Source organism: Scyliorhinus canicula, chromosome 18, assembly GCF_902713615.1.
Source record: "Scyliorhinus canicula chromosome 18, sScyCan1.1, whole genome shotgun sequence".
Classification (NCBI taxonomy): domain Eukaryota; kingdom Metazoa; phylum Chordata; class Chondrichthyes; order Carcharhiniformes; family Scyliorhinidae; genus Scyliorhinus; species Scyliorhinus canicula.
The window spans coordinates 45,153,597-45,169,348 of NC_052163.1; positions in this window are offsets into that span (position 1 = coordinate 45,153,597).

Here is a 15,752-nt window from a genome sequence, read left to right on the forward strand (position 1 = left end):
TGCTGAATCGGCTCCCGGTTGAAGCCTCGCAGGCACGGCCGTCGACTCCTGGGTGAATGCCGCGGCATATTTAAATAAGCCTAATGGCGGGGGACTCGTGATCGGCCTGAATCGCAATTTGGGGCTGTCCAGGAATTCACTTGTCGCGCCCGGCTCCATGTTGGGTACAATGCGGTGGCTGGATTGCACCCAAAATTAGAAACCACAACTTTTAATATATTGTGGTATGGGGAGCACACGGCCCACTCTACAGGCGTGGTACGGCAGAAATGGAAAAATATTTTTGAAAGTAAAACAATGTTTATTCTTTGAACTCAAGTTAACCTTTTTACAACATATAGTGAACATCTTAGCAACCATCAATTCAAATACAATCCCCAAAGAATACAACACTAAGTAATTCATACTTTCCTTTTAGCATCCATAAGACTTAAAAACACCTTTTAACAGAAAGACATCAGGCTTAACTTCACTGTTGAGAGCAGTTACCACGTTGAAATCAGCAAATGGACATTCATAAGCTTGCAGAGATTCACACCCATTCTGCTGTGATTGCAGCTTCCCCAAAACTAAAATGAAACCAAACCCACCCTGCAGCAAAGAGCCTAAAGCAAAAGTAAAAAGCTGACAGACAGCCCTGCTCCACCCACTCTCTGACATCACTGCAGTAATAAACACCCATTTCTTAAAGGTACTCTCACTACAGATATTTATGTATTCACCCGTTTATAAACACCCATTTCTTAAAGGTACTCTCACATGACACAATACATTTTAATAAATTTAAATACTATTAAAGGGCTTCTCCCTCAATGAATATTCACACCTGACCAAGAAGGCTGGCAGGTTCACAACAGGTATAGAAAAATTGGAGGCGAATCTGCCGGGGCGTTAATGTATATATTACCTTAAAATTATTACCTTAAGAATTTTAAATTAAGATTTTAAAAATTCTTTCATGGTATGTCGCTGGCAAGGCCATTTTCAGAGGGCAGTTAAGAGTCAACCACATTGCTGGAATCACATACCGATCAGACCAGGTAAGGACGGCAGATTTCCTTCCTTAATGGACATTAGTGAACCCTATGGGTTTTTACAACAATCGACAATGGTTTCATGATCACCATTACTGAATCTAGCTTCCAATGCCAGATTTAGTAATTTAACTTAAATTCTACCAGCTGGCATGGTGGGATTTGAGCCCCTGCGTGTCCTCAGAACATTAGCCTAGATTTCTGCTAGTGCAGTGACATTACCACTACGCTATCGCTCCCCCAAGTGCATGCTGCCCCCCGTCATATCTGGTTGCCATATTTAAAAGGTGCCCACATCACTGACCCAACCGTGGACAAAAGAAAATCGACCACCTGAGAAAGAGGATGAATCTCCAGGATTTAGTCGCCCCGTTAGCTGCCTGCGCAAGTCCTGTGATGGCTGGTAAATCTCGCGAGAAACCAAAAACAGGATTTGCGCTGGCGGGAGTTTGGAATATGATCTTCCAGATCTTCCACGGCCCTCCTTAATTTATTTTACCACAGATCAGGGTGCCGTTTGAAGCTGGCGATCAGCTTCATGCCCAGGAAGGGTGCTGTGGTGGCTCAAGTGGTAACAGCATAAGGAGGACATGGAGGAGCAGCACATATCCTCGGATGAGGAGGATGTTGAGAGGGAGTTCAAAAGAAGCTACTGAGGATCCGGAGGATGGAGGATAGGCGGGGGTAAGCGTGCACATGGGTGGGAGGACTAAGGACGCCCTCATAGCCTCCAGCTTTATGGAGTAGGACCAGCATGTTATCCACCAACACTACACTGTTTAATAACGAAAGACAAAAGCTAGTATATATATATATATATAGGTACAGAACACAATATAATGGGCCTTATTGAGTGAGGAACACGTTCTCCGACATAATTGGCCCTGAGCCGGTCACCTGGGCTGTCAGGCCTGGCCCCTTAAAGGGACCGCACTACCACAGGCGCGGACCAGGTTGGCATGAATTTGCTCCATGATAATATTGTTAGCATGGTTAATGTCACAACTTCAGACCCTCATCGAATCTTCCCATCCATTAGCCGTGAATTCACGGCAGTGTGAATTATCACTGCATTTTAAAAACAGGAAAGAGATGCCATGACTCTGAGAGGAACATAGGATGTGAACACCACTGTTTTCAACCAGCACCAGGGAGTCCAAGGGGACAGAGCCTGCTGGCAGCTCCGGAGAGGGGGTGGGGGGGGGGGGGGGGGGAGAGGAGGGGCTTCAGTGGTTTCCGGGATGGGGGTCACGTTTGGTGTTGTTTAAAATCCTTACAGGCCTATGGTACTCTGATGTATGTGCCATGGGGATATGGGGCGGCCATGGCTGTGGGCCACATGGGGTAGGAGGAGGAGGTGGCAAAAGAACTGGAGTGGCTGTCAAGCAGTGGCGTGCAGAGGGGGGGGGGCCGACGGTGCATTGGCCCCGGGCATCCATTGGATGGGGGCATCCAATCAGAGAAGGAAAAAAAAATAATTTTTTAAAAACAAATTTTTTTTTTTTTTAATTTTTAAAAAAATTTAGATTACCCAATTATTTTTTTCAATTAAGGGGCAATTTAGCGTGGCCAATCCACTTACTCTGCACATTTTTTGGGTTGTGGGGGCGAAACCAACGCAGACACGGGGAGAATGTGCAAACTCCACACGGACATTGACCCAGAGCCGGGATTGAACCTGGGACCTCAGTTCCGTGAGGCGGTTGTGCTAACCACTAGGCCACTGTGCTGCCCCAGAGAAGGAAATAAGATAGTAATTTTAAAATTTCAGCGGTGATAAATCAATTTTTGGAGGCTCACCACACTGCAGAGGCAGTTGTTAGCCCTTTATTCCTTTAACATGGTGTACCCTTTCTGTCTAGAGAAAATGGTCCTTCTCCCCATCCCCCCACACGCATGCGGATGATGTACGTGGTGCAACCATCAAAAGCAACAAGCAGACATGGCTGTTCGTTCCTGCGTTTCCTCGAGTCATAACTCGTCTTTTCTTCTGCTTTTTGTGCATCTAGATTAGTTCTTTTACCTACTCATGTCAGTGAATAGCTCTAGAACAGGTGTAACTACGGTTTTTATAGGTTTTTTGGCGATATTTAATGAAATATTTACGTGGGATGTAGTAAGAGTGAAGCCTGGATGATCAGAGGACTGCTATGGCATTTAATCTCGGAATAGGAGACATTTATTCCTTAACATGCTAATATTCGAATACAGATACCACTAATTTGCAAATCTATGATATAAATTGCACAAAATTATCAGTGGAGAATCGGTGTGAAATAATTTGATACGAAGGAACAAAGAAATGAAATATGGTTTATCCGTCTGCAACTGACCGATTGTTTACCATTTCCTTCCCATTTTCTCATGCGTCTTACGGTTTTTGAGATAGAAAATGAAATGTTACGAGTATTTCGTGTACAACCGAGTGGAGCACAGAACAGGAAAAAAAAGAGGGCCAGAGTCGAAGAAGAGTCCCATCAAAGAGGGGCATTAGATGCATGGATAAAAAGAAGTAAAGAAGTAGGAGAACCTGGAGAAGTAAAAGATGATGTGGGTGCAGAGAAGGATTTTTCTGATACGGATTCAGCTCGGTCAGAACATAATACTCTCTCTCCTCAGTCTCGTTGTCAGGATGATGATCCATGTGAAGAAAATAAAGAAGATTTTTGCATATTTTTGCAAAGAAGCGATTTTGGCTGTTTGAAGAAACCGATTCCAGATCATTTGAAGATGACAATATTACAACATGGCCCTGAAAGATATCAGAATAAAAGTGGTCCATTTGCTGAGAAGGATGGGAGATCATTTTCCAAACAGCGGTTTGATAAAGTTTCCACAAACGGAGAATTTGTGGAGAGAAAATGGTTGTTATACTCTCCATATCGGAAAGCATGCTACTGTTTTGTTTGCTTTTTGTTTTCAAAGGAGCATTTGTCGTCTGTGTTAAACTTTGGAAAGGAAGACGGTTTCTCCACTTGGAGAAAATTAAATCCAACAATACCTGACCATGAAAAAAGCCCTTCTCATAGAGCTCACATGAGGGAATACCTGAACCTCGTAGTTCGACTCCATCATTCAACTACGATAGATGCTGAACTTCAACAGCAATTGTCTGCTGAAAAGAAAAGATGGAAAGCTATAACTGAACGGATTGTCGAGGTTATATCCTTTCTGGCAAAACAGAATCTGGCCTATCGTGGACATCGAGGAGAAGGAATATCTGGGTTATCAGAGCCAGGGGAGACAGTCAGTGAAAATACAGGAAACTTTCTAGCAACAATCAGACTTTTGGCCAAATATCTTAGCAAAACACTTGCAGAGAGGGAAAGAGAAACCAAAAAGTGTCACCTACTTGTCCAACAGAATTCAAAACGAAATAATCAATCTTCTTGGTGAAACTGTCAAGAAAAATATAATTTCCGAAATTAAGGACGCAAAATATTTTAGCATAATGCTGGATTCAACTCCAGATATTGCCCATGAAGATCAGGTTTCTGAAATTCTGCGTTACGTTCATATTGATGAAAACAGAAAAGTAGAAATAAAGGAGACATTTCTGGGATTTTTTCAAGTCAACAAGAAAGATGCAGTCAGCCTGGTAAATAAAATTCAGGAAAAATTGGAAGAAGACAAAATTTCCATGAATGACTGTCGTGGTCAAGCATATGATAACGCAGCAGTTATGGCTGGAGTGAGAGGAGGTGTTCAACAAAAAATTCTTGAAGTTAACCCAAAAGCTGTGTTTGTGAACTGCGAGAACCACAGCCTCAATTTGTCCTGTGTCCATGCAAGTGAGGTGCAACCTGTTGTTACATTTTTTGGCATTCTAGAAAAACTCTTTACTTTTTTTTCTTCATCTACTTCTCGTTGGGAAGTGTTAAAATCATTTGTCACTCGGACTGTGAAAAGACAGTGTGACACAAGATGGAGTTCCAGCCATGATGCTGTGCAAGTAATCCACGAAGAGTGTGACAACGTTATTGCAAGCCTTCAACACCTGCTGGAAGGAGAATTTTCAAGGGAAACTAAATCTGATGCAGGATCGCTACTGAACTCTATTCAACAGTTCCCGTTTATAGCTTTATTAAATTTTTGGTACTCAGTTTTATCATCAGTGGATAAAGTCTCAAAACGTTTGCAGGATCCGAAAATGGGGTTCCATGAAGCTTCTTGTGATCTGAGAGGACTTATTCATATCTTGAATTTGAAGAATGACGAAATTATCCACAATGGAATAGATTTAGCCAATGAATATTGTCAAAATTGGGGAATACCAATTGCACGAACAAGGAGAAGAAGAATAATGCCTGGAGAGTCAGTAAGAGATAGTGGACTGACGGCACAAGAAGAAATGAATAGAGTAATGGTAGAGATTGTGAACAGATTAAAAACTGAAATTGAAGACCGCAGTGTCCGTCTTCAAAGACTCAGTGACCGATTTTCTTTTCTTCTGAACTTGAATTCAGGAGTGATTGAAGATGAACAAGAAAGAGAGAAATTAAAAAAGGAATGTTCAGACTTTGCAAATTATTATGACAATGATGTGGTTGCAATTCAGTTATATGACAAAATTATTGATTTTGTGATGCTCTTTCGAGCTGGAGGGAATAGAGTTCCCCCTGATCCTAAAGATGCTCTGGAGTCTTTACTGCAGTATGGGAGGGATGTCTTTCCGACGCTGTGTGTTTCATACAGATTACTGCTTACAATCGCATTTTCAGTCGCAAGCTGTGAAAGGTCATTTTCAAAACTGAAATTAATAAAAACATATCTGAGGTCTTCTATGTCACAGGAGCTACTGACCAACCTGGCTTTAATAAGCATTGAAAAAGAATTTCTCACAGCTGATGTAAAAAGTGAAGTAACTCAGGTGTTTTGTGACAGGAGGTATCATTTGGGGAAAAGAACTTAATAAATTTGATTGATTTATATTAAAATCGAATAAAGCGTTTATTTCATGTTTCATCTGTGTTTATATATTCAAAATGTTTTCCTTTCTCATAATATTTCTCAGTATATTAGGCCTTATACTTGAGTCTTTGGGGCATACAATCAAGATTTGCCCCGGGCATCACCAGACCTCTGCACGCCACTGCTGTCAAGAATCTGAAGCTTAGAGGCCTGACAGCAATGAGATCTCAAAATGATGCAGACGGAGTAAGAAGGTGCCTATTAGCTTGGCCTTAACAATGTCAGCTGACCACAGTCTCAAAGCCAAGGAATGGGATGAATAACCAGGGTACAGAGCTAACCGCTTGGATGTAAGGGATTGAGACGCACTGGGCTTGCTTATGTGCCAGACCCCAACCCGTGCCAGTGCGGACCCAGCTCCCAAGGCGGACATCATTGTCCAGTTAACCCTGCCGATTAGGGATGTGCAAGCATCTCACCCCCCTGACAGAACACCCAGTGTTATAGAGAATAAGGGAGGGGAGAACAAGCTGAGAGCCCAAAGGTGCCTCTGATTGGGTGAGGGTATAGGCAGGGGCCGGTCCTGCAATGGAGATGGGAGGAGAACTGAGTGGTAGCTGCTGCGTCGGATCTGGGACTGACTGCTTCCAGTTCCAAGAGGCCAATGGGTCAGGGGAGGTATTGATGTTATTAGGCTGCAACACCAACCTGACTCTCTCTCTCTTTCTCACTCTCTCTCATCACTCGCAGATAACCGAGCGATATCGATCTGGAACCAGTGGAGCTAGATATTCTTCTTATTACAGTACTTGGGGTTGTTTAGCACACAGCTAAATCGCTGGCTTTGAAAGCAGACCAAGCAGGCCAGCAGCACGGTTCGATTCCCGTAACAGCCTCCCCGAACAGGCGTCGGAATGTGGCGACTAGGGGCTTTTCACAGTAACTTCATTTGAAGCCAACTCGTGACAATAAGCGATTTTCATTACTGGGAGAGCACAGGCATCAGCAACGAGCGGCAGCAGATAGGCAAGACCCAACAGCAGGAAACCAGGGGGCAGAGGCTGCACCAGACATGCAGGGGCACGAAGGAGGAGAAGGAGACCAACGGTGTACAGGTCCCAAGTGTATTTTACGGAGCTGTCACACAACATGTGCCGTAGAAGACTCCGTATCACCAGGGAGACAGTGACACATCCTTGTAGACTTGGCGCACTGTGTCAGGGGAGGAAACCCGCTTGTTATGGCCATGATGATCACAGCTGCCCTCAACCTTTAAGCAATGGGTCCATTCCAGAACTGCACGAGTGACCTCTTTGGTATCTCACAGGTGTCCACCCATAAGCACATGCATGAGTTCACAGGTGCACTCTGTGGAAGGGCTATGGACTTTATTCATTTCTACCTCGACCATGTCCAGCAAGACTTGAGGTCTATGGGCTTCAGAAACATAGTTGGTATGTCAATGGTGCAGGGGGCAGTCGACAGCACTCATGTCATGTTTCACACCGCGTGGCATCAGGAAGCCCCCTTCATAAACAGGAAAGTGTTCCACTCCCACCATATGGAGCTGATGCATGTTTTCCAGGAAGCATGCATGATAATTACACCCTGGGACATCACAGATCCCTGCCATTTTTTGAGGGTCACCCCAGGCTGCAGGGATTGCTTGTTGGGGAGAAAGCATATCCCCTGAGGGTTAAGGAAAATCCCAAAGCATTTTATTCGTATGTAAGGAGCAAGAGGGTAACTAGAGACAGGATTGGCCCACTTAAAGACAAACGAGGAAATTTATGCGTGGACTCAGAGGAAATGGGTGAGACTCTTAATGAGTACTTTGCATTGGTATTCACAAAGTAGAGGGACATGACGGATGTTGATGCTAGGGATGGATGTTTAAATACTCTCGGTCAAGTTGTCATACGGAAGGGGGAAGTTTTGGGTATTCTAAAAGACATTAAGGTGGACAAGTCCCCAGGACCGGATGGGATCTATCCCAGGTTACTGAGGGAAGCGAGGGTCGAAATAGCTGGGGCCGTAACAGATATCTTTGCAGCATCCTTGAGCACGGGTGAGGTCCCGGAGGACTAGAGAATTGCTAATGTTGTCCCTTTGTTTAAGAAGGGTAGCAGGGATAATCCAGCGAATTATAGACCTGTGAGCCTGACGTCAGTGGTAGGCAAACTGTTGGAGAAGATACTGAGGGCTAGGATCTATTCACATCTGGAAGAAAATAGACTTATCAGTGATAGGCAGCATGGTTTTGTGCAGGGAAGGTCATGTCTTACAAACCTAATAGAATTCTTTGAGGAAGTGACAAAGTTAATTGATGAGGGAAGGGCTGTAGATGTCGTATACATGGACTTTAGTAAGGCGTTTGATAAGGTTTCCCATGGCAGGTTGATGGAAAAAGTGAAGTTGTATGGGGTTCAGGGTGTACTAGCTAGATGGATAAAGAACTGGCTGGGCAACAGGAGACAGAGAGTAGTGGTGGAAGGGAGTGTCTCAAAATGGAGAAGGGTGACTAGTGGTGTTCCACAGGGATCCATGCTCGGACCACTGTTGTTTATGATCTACATAAATGACCTGGAGGAAGGTATAGGTGGTCTGATTAGCAAGTTTGCAGATGATACTAAGATTGGTGGAGTTGCAGATAGCGAGGAGGACTGTCAGAGAATACAACAAAATATAGATAGATTGGAGAGTTGGGCAGAAAAATGGCAGATGGAGTTCAATCCAGGCAAATGCGAGGTGATGCATTTTGGAAGATCAAATTCAAGAGCTGACTATATGGTCAATGGAAGGGTCTTGGGGAAATTGATGTGCAGAGAGATCTGGGAGTTCAGGTCCATTGTACCCTGAAGGTGGCAACGCAGGTTGATAGAGTGGTCAAGAAGGCATACAGCATGCTTGCCTTCATCGGACGGGGTATTGAGTACAAGAGTTGGCAGGTCATGTTACAGTTGTATAGGACTTTGGTTCGGCCACATTTGGAATACTGCGTGCAGTTCTGGTTGCCACATTACCAGAAGGATGTGGATGCCTTGGAGAGGGTGCAGAGGATGTTCACCAGGATGTTGCCTGGTATGGAGGTTGCTAGCTATGAAGAAAGGTTGAGTAGATTAGGATTGTTTTCGTAGGGGCTGGTTTAGCTCACAAGGCTAAATCGCTGGCTTATAAAGCAGACCAAGCAGGCCAGCAGCACGGTTCGATTCCCGTACCAGCCTCCCCGGACAGGCGCCGGAATGTGGCGACTAGGGGCTTTTCACAGTAACTTCATTGAAGCCTACTCGTGACAATAAGCGATTTTTAAAAAAAATTAAAAGACGAAGGTTGAGAGGGGACCTGATTGAGGTCTACAAAATTATGAGAGGTATGGACAAGGTGAATAGCAACAAGCTTTTCCCAAGAGTGGGGGTGTCAGTTACAAGGGGTCACAATTTCAAAGTGAGAGGGGAAAAGTTTAAGGGAGATGTGCGTGGAAAGTTTTTTACGCAGAGGGTGGTGGGTGCCTGGAACGCTTTACCAGCGGAGGTGGTAGAGGCAGGCACGATAGCATCATTTAAGAAGCATCTAGACAGGTATATGAATGGGCGGGAACAGAGGGAAGTAGACCTTGGAAAATAGGAGACAGGTTTAGATAAAGGATCTGGATCGGCGCAGGCTGGGAGGGCCGAAGGACCTGTTCCTGAGCTGTAATTTTCTTTGTTCTTTGTTCTTTGTTTGTCTTGGCTGATGATGATGCCGGTGTGAATGCCAAAGGCCACAACAGTGGCCTGGTACAAAGAATCTCACAGTGCCACCTGACCTGTGATAGAGCGGTGCATCAGCCTCCTGAAGATGTTCTTCTACTGCCTTGACAGGTCCGGTGGTGCCTTCCTGTACAGCCCGAGAGGGTATCCCGTATTTTGGTAGTTGGATGTGCCCTACATAATCTGGCTCTGCAGCGAGGCGACGATCTTCATGAGGAGGACATCGAGGAGCAGCACATATCCTCAGATGAGGAGGATGTTCAGAGGGAGTTGAAGAAGAAGCTGCTGAGGATCCGGAGGATGGAGGATAGGCGGGGGTAAGCGTGCACATGGATGGGAGGACTAGGGACGCCCTCATAGCCCCCAGCTTTATGGAGTAGGACCAGCATGTTATCCACCAACACAACACCTTACCTCTCCCAAGGATGTGGTGATCCCTCTGTGACCAGGGGATGAAGGTTGCAGAGATCCTACACACCAGGGTGCTGGGGCTGGGGAGTCCTTGAGTAGCTGCTGCCCTGTCATTACAGGAGGGTGATGATGACTCGCAATGAGGAATAGTCTGTGATGTTCCTCAGCTGCTGCTTATGTTTGGCTCCTATCTCTCTGCTGCCAGCACGCTGTCTCCCCGGCTAATTTCTGAGAGAGGTTCTGCCCTCTGTGAATCTAGGAGTTGGCTTCCTTGCTGCCATTCTCCTGGCTTGAATCAAATTAAGTGCAGTTGAGTCATTTAAATACAGTATTCCCTTCATTGATGTGCTCAGGTGATCCCTGGGGCTGGAAAATCAGACACTTCATGCCTCAGGCATTTTTCAGGTGGGGATAAAACATTATTTGAAGTGTCTACATTTTGCAGTCCGGATCGCGCCCCCAGGGCCGGCGGGAATTGCAACAATGTTTTCATCAGATATGACACTTCTGTCATTTTGTTGGAGAATTCCGCGCACACTGGGACTGATAAATATATCTTCTGAAAAAAAAGACGGATGTCCAGGAACACTGAAGACGGATGTCCAGGAACACTGAAGACGGATGTCCTTGAACACTGAATATGGATGTCCAGGAACACTGAAGATGGATGTCCAGGAACACTGAAGACGGATGTCCAGGAACACTGAAGATGGATGTCCAGGAACACTGAAGATGGATGTCCAGGAACACTGAAGATGGATGTCCAGGAACACTGAAGATGTATGTCCAGGAACACTGAAGACGGATGTCCAGGAACACTGACGATGGATGACCAGGAACACTGAATATGGATGACCAGGAACACTGAAGATGGATGTCCAGGAACACTGAATATGGATGACCAGGAACACTGAAGACGGATGTCCAGGAACACTGAAGATGGATGTCCAGGAACACTGAATATGGATGTCCAGGAACACTGAAGATGGATGTCCAGGAACACTGAATATGGATGACCAGGAACACTGAAGATGGATGTCCTTAAACACTGAAGATGGATGTCCTGGAACACTGAATATGGATGTCCAGGAACACTGAAGATGGATGTCCAGGAACACTGAAGATGGATGTCCAGGAACACTGAAGATGGATGTCCAGAAACACTGAAGATGGATGTCCAGGAACACTGAAGATGGATGTCCAGGAACACTGAAGACGGATGTCCAGGAACACTGAATATGGATGACCAGGAACACTGAAGATGGATGTCCAGGAACACTGAAGATGGATGTCCAGGAACACTGAAGATGGATGTCCAGGAACACTGAATATGGATGACCAGGAACACTGAAGATGGATGTTCAGGAACACTGAAGATGGATGTCCAGGAACACTGAAGATGGATGTCCAGGAACACTGAAGACAGATGTCCAGGAACACTGAAGATGGATGTCCAGGAACACTGAATATGGATGACCAGGAACACTGAAGATGGATGTCCAGGAACACTGAAGATGGATGTCCTTGAACACTGAAGATGGATGTCCAGGAACACTGAAGACGGATGTCCAGGAACACTGAAGATGGATGTCCAGGAACACTGAATATGGATGACCAGGAACACTGAAGACGGATGTCCTTGAACACTGAAGATGGATGTCCAGGAACACTGAAGATGGATGTCCAGGAACACTGAATATGGATGACCAGGAACACTGAATATGGATGTCCAGGAACACTGAAGACGGATGTCCAGGAACACTGAAGATGGATGTCCAGGAACACTGAAGATGGATGTCCAGGAACACTGAAGACGGATGTCCAGGAACACTGAAGATGGATACCCAGGAACACTGAATATGGATGTCCAGGAACACTGAATATGGATGACCAGGAACACTGAAGATGGATGTCCAGGAACACTGAAGATGGATGTCCAGGAACACTGAAGATGGATGTCCAGGAACACTGAATATGGATGACCAGGAACACTGAATATGGATGTCCAGGAACACTGAATATGGATGACCAGGAACACTGAAGACGGATGTCCTTGAACACTGAAGATGGATGTCCAGGAACACTGAAGACGGATGTCCAGGAACACTGAAGATGGATGTCCAGGAACACTGAATATGGATGTCCAGGAACACTGAAGATGGATGTCCAGGAACACTGAAGATGGATGTCCAGGAACACTGAAGATGGATGTCCAGGAACACTGAAGACGGATGTCCAGGAACACTGAAGACGGATGTCCAGGAACACTGAATATGGATGACCAGGAACACTGAAGATGGATGTCCAGGAACACTGAATATGGTTGTCCAGGAACACTGAAGATGGATGTCCAGGAACACTGAAGACGGATGTCCAGGAACACTGAATATGGATGACCAGGAACACTGAAGATGGATGTCCAGGAACACTGAAGATGGATGTCCAGGAACACTGAAGCCGGATGTCCAGGAACACTGAAGATGGATGTCCAGGAACACTGAATATGGATGACCAGGAACACTGAAGATGGATGTCCTTGAACACTGAAGATGGATGTCCAGGAACACTGAATATGGATGACCAGGAACACTGAAGATGGATGTCCTTGAACACTGAAGATGGATGTCCAGGAACACTGAATATGGATGTCCAGGAACACTGAAGATGGATGTCCAGGAACACTGAAGACGGATGTCCAGGAACACTGAATATGGATGTCCAGGAACACTGAAGATGGATGTCCAGGAACACTGAAGACGGATGTCCAGGAACACTGAAGACGGATGTCCAGGAACACTGAATATGGATGACCAGGAACACTGAAGATGGATGTTCAGGAACACTGAAGATGGATGTCCAGGAACACTGAAGATGGATGTCCAGGAACACTGAAGACGGATGTCCAGGAACACTGAAGATGGATGTCCAGGAACACTGAAGATGGATGTCCAGGAACACTGAAGATGGATGTCCAGGAACACTGAATATGGATGACCAGGAACACTGAAGATGGATGTCCAGGAACACTGAAGATGGATGTCCTTGAACACTGAAGATGGATGTCCAGGAACACTGAAGACGGATGTCCAGGAACACTGAAGATGGATGTCCAGGAACACTGAATATGGAATACCAGGAACACTGAAGACGGATGTCCTTGAACACTGAAGATGGATGTCCAGGAACACTGAAGATGGATGTCCAGGAACACTGAAGATGGATGTCCAGGAACACTGAATATGGATGACTAGGAACACTGAATATGGATGTCCAGGAACACTGAATATGGATGACCAGGAACACTGAAGACGGATGTCCTTGAACACTGAAGATGGATGTCCAGGAACACTGAAGACGGATGTCCAGGAACACTGAAGATGGATGTCCAGGAACACTGAATATGGATGTCCAGGAACACTGAAGATGGATGTCCAGGAACACTGAATATGGATGTCCAGGAACACTGAAGGTGGATGTCCAGGAACACTGAAGATGGATGTCCAGGAACACTGAAGATGGATGTCCAGGAACACTGAAGATGGATGTCCAGGAACACTGAAGACGGATGTCCAGGAACACTGAAGATGGATGTCCAGGAACACTGAATATGGATGACCAGGAACACTGAAGATGGATGTCCAGGAACACTGAATATGGATGTCCAGGAACACTGAATATGGATGTCCAGGAACACTGAATATGGATGTCCAGGAACACTGAATATGGATGACCAGGAACACTGAATATGGATGACCAGGAACACTGAATATGGATGACCAGGAACACTGAATATGGATGACCAGGAACACTGAATATGGATGTCCAGGAACACTGAATATGGATGTCCTTGAAGCTGGAAAATCCACCTGATAGATCCTCCTCGCAGCAGCTGGTATCCAGAGGCGGGGCAGCGCCCATCCTGAACTCTGGATGCATCTCCAGGCATTCTTCAAGTAAGTCCCGACTTCTGCATGCCATGTTGTTCCTGACGTGTTCTGGACTGGCACATTTTCCTGCTGGCATTGCAGAGAGGGAAGATTCCTGTTCGGCCTAAATCTGTATCCCATAAGCGGGATGCAAATCGGTTTCATGCTGAACCCCAGTGGGTTTTCCCATCTGCCATGCGGGCATGTGCTGGGTTGTGCCTCAGGGTCAAATGAGGCTGGAAGTGACCGCACACTAGCCCTGAGTGTCGTGACAATGCTCATGATCCCATGGATAATTCATGCTGGCCTAAAACTGATTTTTGGGCCTCCTGCCGAATTCTCCCACATCACAACCATTTAACCCATGGGTGGGGGAATGGGAGACCTTCTCCCAATGTGGCAGAGAAATCTTTAGTTCCTACAGGTACCAAGGCCAACATTCTGTTGGCTGAGATTCCCATTCTTAAAGAGGAATTCTCTCCTCCCCCATTCTATTATTCATCATCTCTAAATTTGTCATAGCTTATCATAGCATAGTACCACCATCAATGGCTGAGGACATGTACTAACAGATTCAAAAATAGATTCTTCCCTGCTGTTACCAGACTTCTAAATGATCCTCTTATGGACTGAACTGATCTCTCCACGTATCAACTCTACTGTGTAGTACTACACTCTGTATGCTTCACCCCATGTCTATGCCTATGTATTTATAAATCTATCCCACCTACCACTCTACCACCCCCCACACTCCACCCCTCCCCCCCGCCACTCAAACCTTCCTCCCCCCCCCCCCCATCACCCCACAAAACTGGCCACCAACCGCTGGCAGGGCAGCACGTGATGCACCCAAGGGCAATGCCCCTACACGGGTCGTACCAGACATGGACTGCGGAGCATAACACTGGCATGGGTCGCACCTGGCAGCAGGGACGGGTCAACTGGGGCCACCATCTATCTAGTAGGACCTGGTTGGGCATGGGGCTACACACCATGCTAACATATTGGTCTTTCACCCCCTACAGACAATGTGTATTGGAATTCAACCAGCAATGGTGGCCTTCCTGCTAGTCAGCGCAGCCATGCGTGATGCACTGAGGTTGTATGAGCTAGAGCTGCTTGAGGAAGAGGACACTGCAGCAGCGGAGCCTGCCCCAGAGGAAGAGGAGAGCTGGCCGCCCAACAGGCCAAGAAGGGTGACGTCCAAAGGAGGCACCACATGTGGCCCCTTGTGTACTGGCAGCACCTGTCATTTGAAGCCTCTGGCTGAGCAGGGGAACAGTGCGACATATCTGCCAGATAAAGGCTGACCTGGCACCATGGGGGAATGGGGGAGGACACCAGCTCCCTGTGGCTGTCAAGGTGACGGTTGCCCCGAACTTCAACGCCAAGGGATCCTTCGAGGCACCGAGTGGGGGCCTGTCCACGATCTCACAGAGCTCAGTGCACAAGTGCACCAATGCCGTCACGGAGGCCTTATATGCCCGGTTTGCATAATACATCCCTTTCAATGGTGACCGAGCCCACAGGGATGCCTGGGCAGCGGGTTTTGCCACCATAGCCAAGCTGTCCCTTGTCCAGGGGGTGAATGATGGGATGCATGTCGCCCTACCAGCACCTGCAAATGACAGGCCGCTCTACACAAACCGTGTGTAGGGCAGCACAGTAGCATAGTGGTTAGCACAGTTGCTTCACAGCTCCTGGGTCCCAGGTTCGATTCT